The following is a 9,681-nucleotide window of genomic DNA, read 5'->3' on the forward strand; positions in this document are numbered from 1 at the left end:
GTCAGGGACGGGGAGAGAGGTTTGAAGGAGCAGCAGGGGAAGAGATCATGTAGGGCCTTTTAAGCCAGATTCAGAAGTTTGGTTTCTTTCAAGAACAGTGGGTAGTTTAAAGCGTTTAGAGCCCTGGTTTGGACTGGAGAGAGCACAGGAGAAGCTCAGAGACCATTTTGGCTGCTTCATTGTCATGTGAGATGATTTTCTCTTACACTAGGGTGCTGACAGTGCAGATAGAAGTGAATGAAGGGCCTGATACAGTGGCCAACGGCTGTAATCTCAGCACTTTGGGAGGCCAAAGGGAGGATCGCTTGAGCCCGGGAGTTTGCGAGCAGCGTGGGCAACATGGCAAGATTCCGTCTCTACAAAAAGTACAAAAAATTAGCTGGATGTGGTGGCCCGCGCCTGTAGTCCCAGCTACTTGGGAGGTTGAGGTGGGAGGACCCCTTGAACCCAGGAATTCGAGGCTGCAGTGAACTGAGATCACACCACTGCACTCCAGCCTGGGTGACAGAGCAAGACCTTGTCTCAAGGGGAGAAAAAAAAAAGGGGTGAATAGGACTGAATGATGGATTAGATGAGGAAAACCAAGAATGGTTCCCAGAGTACTGAAGTGGTGACATTTACTGAGGTGGGAAAGGTGAAGAGCAGGTGTTGGGGGATGATTGAGAATTTCATCTTGGGCCTGTTAAGTTTGAGATTGCTTATGAGACATGTAAGTAGTGATGTCAATCATGTGCTTTCATTTGTATGGTCTTTGAATACTTTTTTCGTGTGTTATAAAGTTTGTCCACACTTTGAAGATGGGGGTATGACCTCCATTTCATACATGGGGAAACTGAGGCAAAGAAAAGTGAAAGGGACCTGTTCAGAGTCCCACAGCTAGTTTATGGCTTCCCGACTCCATGTTTGGTGTCCAGTGTATTATACAGTGACCCCATTACCTATATTTTCATAGGGTGGGGACACGGTCATACTTCTCTCCCCCAGGAAATGAATCTCAGGTTGGAACCTCTTCTTTGGGAACCTCTTCCATTTTGTAGTTTTTGGCATATGTTCACTTGTTATATAATATTGTACTCCTGCTGTGTGTGTGTCATCCACTGTGTTTAGTAGTGAACGGAGGGGCTGCCTTAGTCTTTTTTTTTTTTTTTTAGACGGAGTCTGGCTTTGTTGCCCAGGCTGGAGTGCAGTGGCCGGATCTCAGCTCACTGCAAGCCCCGCCTCCCGGGTTCACGCCATTCTCCTGCCTCAGCCTCCCGAGTAGCGGGGACTACAGGCGCCCGCCACCTCGCCCGGCTAATTTTTTTTGTATTTTAGTAGAGACGGGGTTTCACCGTGTTAGCCAGGATGGTCTCGATCTCCTGAACTCGTGATCCGCCCGTCTCGGCCTCCCAAAGTGCTGGGATTACAGGCTTGAGCCACCGCGCCCGGCCTGCCTTAGTCTTAAACACTACTTACTAACTAGGAATCAACTGTGTCCGAGGTTTTCCTTCATTCCTCTTGCCCTATTTCCATATTAGATTGTCCTACTCTACCCTTCCTGTTCTCTTTTTTGTTTTGTTTTGTTTTGCTTTGAAGACGGAGTCTCGCTCTGTTGCCGAGGCTGGAGTGCAGTGGCATGATCTTGGCTCACTGCAACCTCCACCTCCCGGGTTCAAGTGATTCTCCTGCGGCAGCCTCCTGAGTAGCTGGGAGTACAGGCGGGTACCACCACACCCAGCTAATTTTTTGTATTTTCAGTAGAGAAGGGGTTTCACCGTGTTAGCCAGGATGGTCTTGATCCCCTGACCTCGTGATCTGCCTGCCCTGGCCTCCCAAAGTGCTGGGATTACAGGTGTGAGCCACCACGCCTGGCCAATTTTTTTTTTTTTTTCTTTTAATAGCAGAGACAGGGTTTCACCATGTAGGCCAGGCTGGTCTTGAACTCCTGACCTCAGAAGATCCGCCTGCCTCCGCTTCCCAAAATGTTGGGATTACAGGCGTGAGCCACCACACCTGGCCTCCTCTTCGTTTTGATGTTTGTGTTTACAGCATTGCTTCAGGTCCATGCTTGAAGGCTTTCTTCTGTGTGATTCAGCCTGAAGCAAGCATGATGACATCCCAAGTAGGACTGTTGTTTGTCAGTCTCTGAATTTCTTATTTCTTAGACAATTGCAGGCCCAGGTAGCCCCAAAAGCTCTTGGCCTAGTTGCTGCAAATTCACCATCTCTGCATTTAGAATTAGAAATCAGTGCATTAAAAGCAAAAGCTGGGATAGTTATCTACCTGAAGAGATTTGGGAGGTATGGAGCACGGATGGTAGTGCCTGCATCAAGGCTTTTTAAATGGGACCATGACGATACATTGTTGAGGAATGTTCTGTGATATAAAAGTGATACAGATTTTTCAAACTCCTAAATGGTGAGAACAGAATATATAAACTCTCTAAGCACACAGATTGTCTGAAAAATAAAGAAATTGTTCTGTATGATCTCAGAACTTCCTCCTCAGCTCAAACAATAACAAAGTTAGATATTGGGATATAGGTGATGTTCCTTGCCAATTAGGTGGGGGTAGGTAAGTTTTTGTTTCTTTTTTTTTTTTTTTTTTTGATTCAGGGTCTCACTGTTGCCCAGGCTGGAGTACAGTGGTGCAATAATGACTCACTGCAACCTCGACCCCAGGGCTTAAGTGATCCTTCCACCTCAGCCTCCCTAGTAGCTGGGACCACAGGCATAGACCGTGATGCCTGGCTAATTTTTGTATTTTTAGTAGAGATGGGGTGTCACCATGTTGCCCAGGCTGATCTCGAACTCCTGACCCCACGTGACCCACCTGCCTCAGCCTCCCAAAGTGCTTGGGATTGCAGGCCTGTTATGTTTTGATGTTGAAAGCAGAAATAAGTCTTTGTGCTTAGAGAGACCTGGTCTCTACAAAAAGAAGAAAAAAAAAATCAGCCAGGCACAGCAGCATGTGCCACTAGTCCCAGCTACTGAGGAGGCTGAGGCAGGAAGATCACTGGAGCCCAGGAGTTTGAAGTTGCAGTGAGCTGTGATCACTGCACTCCAGCCTGGATGAGAGAGCAAGACCCTTTCCCCCAAAAAATAGCTACAGAATGAGGTTATTGGTTACTAACGTGAAGATAAGTTTAAGAGTAACGAAGATAGACCACACACAGTGACTGATGCCTGTAATCCTAGGACCTTGGGAGGCCAAAGCAGGAGGATTGCTTGAACTCAGGAGTTGGAGTACAGACTGAGCAACCTAGCGAGACCTCATCTATACTACAAAATTTAGCTGGGCATGGTGGTGCACACCTGTAGTCCCTAGCTACTCAGGAGGATCACTGGAGTTCAGAGAAAAAAAAAAAAAAAGAGTAGCCAAGATGAAGGAAGGGATGGTTGTGGTGAGATTTGCTAAAGGACTATCTTTGACTCTTCTGGAAGTCAGTATGGTTGTTAGAGGAAAGTTTTCTCTCTTTTTTTTTTTTTTTTTTTTGAGACGTAGTCTCGTTCTGTCATCCAGGCTGGAGTCAGTGGCGCAATCTCAGTTTACTGCAACCTCTGCCTCCCGGGTTCAAGGGAGTGATTCTCCTGCCTCAGCCTCCTGAGTTGCTGGGACTACAGGTACGCACCACCATGCCCGGCTAATTTTTGTATTTTTAGTAGAGATGGGGTTTCACCATATTGGCCATGCTGGTCTGGAACTCCTGACCTTGTGATCCACCTGCCTCGGCCTCCCAAAGTGCTGGGATTACAGGTGTGAGCCACTGCGCCTGGCAAGGATATAAGTTACAATAAATGAAGACCTAAGCTGTAGTAGTACAACATAAAAGATTTAAGGTTTTTATAAATTGACCTAGGACAAGTTGTTTATGGAGTGCAGTGTGTGTGAAAGGGACTTGGAATGGGCAAGTGTAAGGTATCCTTTGTTCCCCTGTGGACACCTAGTGGTGAAATGTAATTCTTCAGTTGGAGGGGGGACTGCAGCTAAGGAATGACAGTTTCCTCTCTAGAGGATCAGACATCTTTACATGAATTTGTAGTCTTGTTAAATTAAGCAGATACTGGCCATTAATGCTTTACTCTGTAATGATTTCCTCCTTAAGAAAATAAGGCCCATGGAGAACTAAAACTTAGTTTTTCTCATTCTCTCAGTATAAAAAAGGTGTGTGTGTGTGAGAATACCTGTTCTAGGGAGAGCTCATTAGCTGGGGTCTACCTCTAGCATATAAGAGTATTTATAGGGAGAGCCTGAACCCTGCCCTTGACCCACCTGAAGAGGCAAGTGCTTAATTCTGCCAGTTGCCAGTGGTGCCTTGTTTGACTCAATAGAGACACCTGTAGAATAGCTAGACAGAGGCTAATCTTTTAGTTGAATTCCATAAATATTTATTGCATGCCACTTTTTTGGTCCAGCACTGAGACAAGTGCTGAAAATTTTTAGATGTAATTCAGTTCTTATATTTATGGTCTTTTGTGGGGGTGCAGGGGAGACAGGGATGTTAAATAAGTAAGATAACAGATAAAGTAAGCAGTTGTTTCTTGGACTGAAGCAGAAATGAACAAGGTGAGCCTGGAACATCTTGTTATATCAGTAAGCAAAGAAAGTAACAGACTACTGGGGTTTTGTCAAAAGGATTTAAGAGCCAGCAGGAAGAGGCTCTCACGCCAAGGTTAGAACAATTTGAGTATCACTAAGAAAAGTTGCAATGAAGTGAAACATAAAAATAAGTTGAAATCCATGAGTTCACAGTGACAACCAAGAAACCTAATTTCCCCACTTTTGATTATGGAACTAATTGTGAAAACTAGTAAATTAAGGAAAAGAGCTGAGCATTTAACTGGTCTTCCCTTATATATATAGTTACATTGCAGTGTAACGTGGTACTTGTTAAAAGGGGAATTTTCTTACTATAGAGGTATTCCAACTAAAAATGAAAAGACAGAAGTAAAATAATAGACCTTTAATGAAATTAGAGATTTCGGTAACGATCATCAGTGGCTACTAACATGACAAAAGAGCCAACCGAAATTATGTTTGGAATTCATATGTTAATATTTTAAATTCTGATGGCAGTACACATCACCTGTTGTAGAAAAATGAAACAGCCTGGGTGAAAGGCTCATACTTGTAATCCCAGTGCTTTGGGAGGGCAAGGTGGGAAGATCACTTGGCTCAAGGAGTTCGAGACCAGCCCGAACAATATACATAGCAAGGGTGCCATTTCTACAAAAATCATTTTAAACTAGCTGTGTGTGGTGGTGAGCACCTGTAGTCCTAGCTGCTTGGGAGGGTGAGGCAGGAGGATTGCTTGGGCTCAGGAGTTTGAGGTTACAGTGAGCTATGATAGCACCTGGGGAACAGAGTGAGATCCTATGTCAAAAAAACTGAACTTGAATTGGATTAAATGGGACAAAGGAATACATTAAATTACATCACAGGGAAGCAATTAGTAAAATCTAGAATGTAGGAGACGCTGCGGGACCAGTGGTCCAGTTTCTAAAATAAATTGCAAAGGGGAAAAAAGGCAGGGAAGCCTAAATTGAAAGGAACTTGGACATGTCAAACAATGTGGGTGTGACCCTTGGTTCCTGACTCAGATAAACTTTAAAGTTATGAGACTATTGGGAAAAGCATACTCTTTTTTGCTATAAAGATGTTAAAAGGTGTGACAATGATATATTTTGTAGTATAATCCTTTTAGAAGTATATACTTTGAGTCAGCTGGGTGCAATGTCTCACGCCTGTAATCCCAGCACTTTGGGAGGCCGAGGCGGGCAGATCATGGTCAGGAGATCGAGACCATTCTGGCTAACACGGTGAAACTCCGTCTCTACTAAAAAATACAACAAAACAAAAAACAAAAAAAGCCAGGCATGGTGGCAGGTGCCTGTAGTCCCAGCTATTCAGGAGGCTGAGGCAGGAGAATGGCGTGAACCTGGGAGGCGGAGCTTGCAGTGAGCAGAGATTGTGCCACTGCATTCCAGCCTGGGCAACAGAGGAAGACTCCGTGTCAAAAAAAAAAAAAGTATATACTTTGAGTCAAATTATGAATTCTAGAATTTGCTTCAGAATAATCCAGAAGGTAGGGAAAAATGTCATAAAAGAGATGAAGGCCAGGCACAGTGGCTCACACCTGTAATCCCAGCACTTTGGGAGGCTGAGGTGGACGGATCACTTGAGCTCTAGAGTTTGAGACCAGCCTGGCCAACATGGCAAAACCCTGTCTCTACTAAAAATACAACAATTAGCTGGGTGTGGTGGTACATGCCTGTAACCCCAGCTACTACTTGGGAGGCTGAGGCAGGAGAATCGCTTGAACCTGGGAGGCAGAGGTTACAGTGAGCTGAGATTGTGCCACTGCACTCTAGTCTGAGTGACAGAGCAAGACTGCAAAAAAACAAAAAAGAACAAAAAGATGAAGTTGCTAAATGGAACATTAAGATGTTAAAAAATAAGAGCGTAGGGACGGGTGCCGTGGCTCATGCCTGTAATCCCAGCACTTTGGGAGGCCAAGGCGTGCAGATCACCTGAGCTCAGGAGTTCGACACCAGCCTGGGCAACACAGTAAAACCCTGTCTCTACTAAAAATACAAAAAATTAGCCAGGTTTGGTAGCGTGCGCTTGTAGTCCCAGCTACTCCAGAGGCTGAGGCAGGAGAATCACTTGACCCTGGAAGGTGGAGGATGCAGTGAGCTGAGATCGTGCCACTGCACTTCAGCCTGGGCAACAAAGCGAGACTCCAGCTCAAAAAGAAAAAAAAAAAAAAGAGCATAAGAAGTTGAGTGAAATGATCTGTGTGAGCTGAGTGGGGAAGGTATACCAAGGAGGTAGATGGTAGACCAAGGATGCTAAATAAATGCACAGGATTGAGGGGATGGCAAATGGCAAAGGGGTGACCGGTAGGATATGACTTGAAGCCATTTAAGCTAGTAAAATTTCCATGTAATGGTTAACCCTCTTTGGGACAGACTCCAAGGAACCAGTGAAAGCGATGGACCACTTTCCTAAAAATAATCAATATTCACAATTTTGCACTTTATAATCAGTCCCTTATGGACTCTCCACCCCACACCCCCATCACCTTTGACCCTAATCTTCACTTTCTCAGTCAGGGGCTTCAACAATCTGTTTAAGAGCCTGTGAGTTTGGCAGAACATTTTACTTTCCCATTCCTGATTGCAGTGATGATGCCTACATTAAAGGCTGGTTTGATGTTCAGCTGCAGTCTTTAGTTAATCAAGACAGATTACCTGACCTGCTGTAACAAAAATGGCTCCTTCTCATAGGTTTAACTATAAGAAATTGGTGATATTCAATTGTTTATCTACTCAAATGCCTGTTTCAGCAATTCTGTAATTGCTAAAGTAAAGCTCCTGCATGCTGTTCAGAGTGCAGGGCACCCTATAGCTCCTTCATCTGTTCCCAGGGCTTTCACTCATTTTGTGTTCTGATACTAGAGGTGGGGAAAGGGAGAAGACAAAGCCCTTACAAAGTGGCCTTATGAGCCGGGCACGGTGGCTCATGCCTGTAATTCCAGCACTTGGGAGGCCGAGGCGGCGGACTACGAGGTCAGGAGTTCAAGACCAGCCTCACCAAGATGGTGAAACCCCCGTCTCTACTAAAAATTCAAAATTTAGCCGGGTGTGGTGGGACGCACCTGTAATCCCAGCTACTCAGGAGGCTAAGGCAGCAGAATCGCTTGAGCCTGGGAGGCAGAGGTTGCAGTGAGCCAAGATTTCACTATTACACTCCAGCCTGAGTGACAGACACTGTCTCAAAAAAAATAAAACAAAAAACCTGGCCTTATGACCAGAGAAGACAATAGAGTTGCAATGGTATCTGAAGTGGTGAAGGGTCTCTTGAATATTGGTTATTTCCAAAATTTGAATTGTTTCTTCATACCCAGTCTTCTCATGCACTGTTTGAAAGAACTTGCTTTTATTTCTGCCGCTCCATTTTGCTGTAGTCACTACTATAAATGTGGATCAAAGAAATGCAACGTCTTGATTTCCCTGAGAATTGACACATTATGTATACATGTATGTAGTATTTCTACTGATAATGTATACCTCACTCAACACAAATAATCAGGCTGGGCACTGTGTCTCATGCTTGTAATCCCACCACTTTGGGAGGCTGAGGTGGGATTGCTTGAGGTCAGGAGTGTGAGACCCTGTCTCTACCAAAAAAAAAAAAAAGAAAAAAAATTAGCCTGGCATAGTAGCGTGTGCCTGTGGTCTCAGCCACTCCACAGGCTGAGGTGAGAGGATCACTTGAGATCGAGAGGTTGAGGCTGAAGTTAGCTGTGATGGCACCACTGTACTCCAGCCTGTATGACAGAGTGAGACCCTGCCTCAAAAGAAAAAGACATATATAAGCCAGGTGTGGTGGTGTGCACCTGTAGTCCTAACTACTTGGGAGGCTGAGGCAGGAGGATTGCTTGAGCCCAGGAGTTTGAGGTTGCAGTGAGCTATGAATGCACCACTGCACTATAGCCTGGGTGACAGCAAGACCCTGTCTCAAAAAACAACATAACAAAAGGAGGCCGGGTGCGGTGGCTCACGCCTGTAATCCCAGCACTCAGGGAGGCTGAAGCCGGTGGATCACCTGAGGTCAGGAGTCTGAGACCAGCCTAGCCAACAAGGTGAAACCGCATCTCTACTGAAAATACAAAAATTACACTGGGCACAGTGACTCAAGCCTGTAATCCCAGCACTTTGGGAGGGCGAGGGGAGTGGATCACCTGAGGTCAGAGGTTCAAGACCAGTTGGACAACATGGTGAAACCTCGTTTCTACTAAAAGTCCAAAATTAGGCCGGGCGCGGTGGCTCAAGCCTGTAATCCCAGCACTTTGGGAGGCCGAGACGGGCGGATCACGAGGTCAGGAGATCGAGACCATCCTGGCTAACCCGGTGAAACCCCGTCTCTACTAAAAACTACAAAAAAAAAAAAACTAGCCGGGCGAGGTGGCGGGCGCCTGTAGTCCCAGCTACTCGGGAGGCTGAGGCAGGAGAATGGCGTAAACCCGGGAGGCGGGGCTTGCAGTGAGCTGAGATCTGGCCACTGCACTCCAGCCTGGGTGACAGAGCAAGACTCCGTCTCAAAAAAAAAAAAAAAAAAAAAAAAAAAAAAAGTCCAAAATTAGCTGGTTGTGGTGGCAGGGTGCCTGTAATCCCAGCTACTAGGGAGGCTGAGGCAGGAGAATTGGCTTGAACCTGGGAGGTGGAGGTTGCAACTGAGATCGCACCACTGCACTTCAGCCTGGGCAACAGGAGACTGTCTCAAAAAAAAAAAAATTAGCTGGGTGTGGTGGTGGGCACCTTTACTCAAGAGGCTGAGGCAGGAGAATTGCTTGAACCCAGGATGCAGAGGTTGAGGCTGCAGTGAGCCAAGGTCACACCACTGCAATCCAGCCTGGGCAACAGAGAGAGACTCCATCTCAAAACAAAAACTAAAAAAAAAAAAAAAAAAAAAAAATACATAAAATAACAAACCCCAAAACAGGAGGTTGGTGTAAGAGGGATACCGTAAATTCTTGGGACCTAAGCAAGTACTTACAATCACAAAAGGGAGGCTCTACTAAAGAATAAAACCAATCATTTCTTTTTTTTTTTTTGAGACGGAGTCTCGCTGTGTCCCCCAGGCTGGAGTGCAGTGGCGCGATCTCGGCTCACTGCAAGCTCCGCCTCCCGGGTTCAC

At 45.6% G+C, this 9,681-nt stretch overlaps 1 long non-coding RNA gene across 2 annotated transcripts in view; it reads left to right on the top strand.

The window, feature by feature from the left end:
* Positions 1 to 9,681, top strand: part of LOC110743620 — a 66,409-nt gene that overhangs the window by 1,121 nt on the left and 55,607 nt on the right. The window lies entirely within an intron of this gene.

Source organism: Papio anubis, chromosome 5 (genome assembly GCF_008728515.1).
Source record: "Papio anubis isolate 15944 chromosome 5, Panubis1.0, whole genome shotgun sequence".
Taxonomy (NCBI): domain Eukaryota; kingdom Metazoa; phylum Chordata; class Mammalia; order Primates; family Cercopithecidae; genus Papio; species Papio anubis.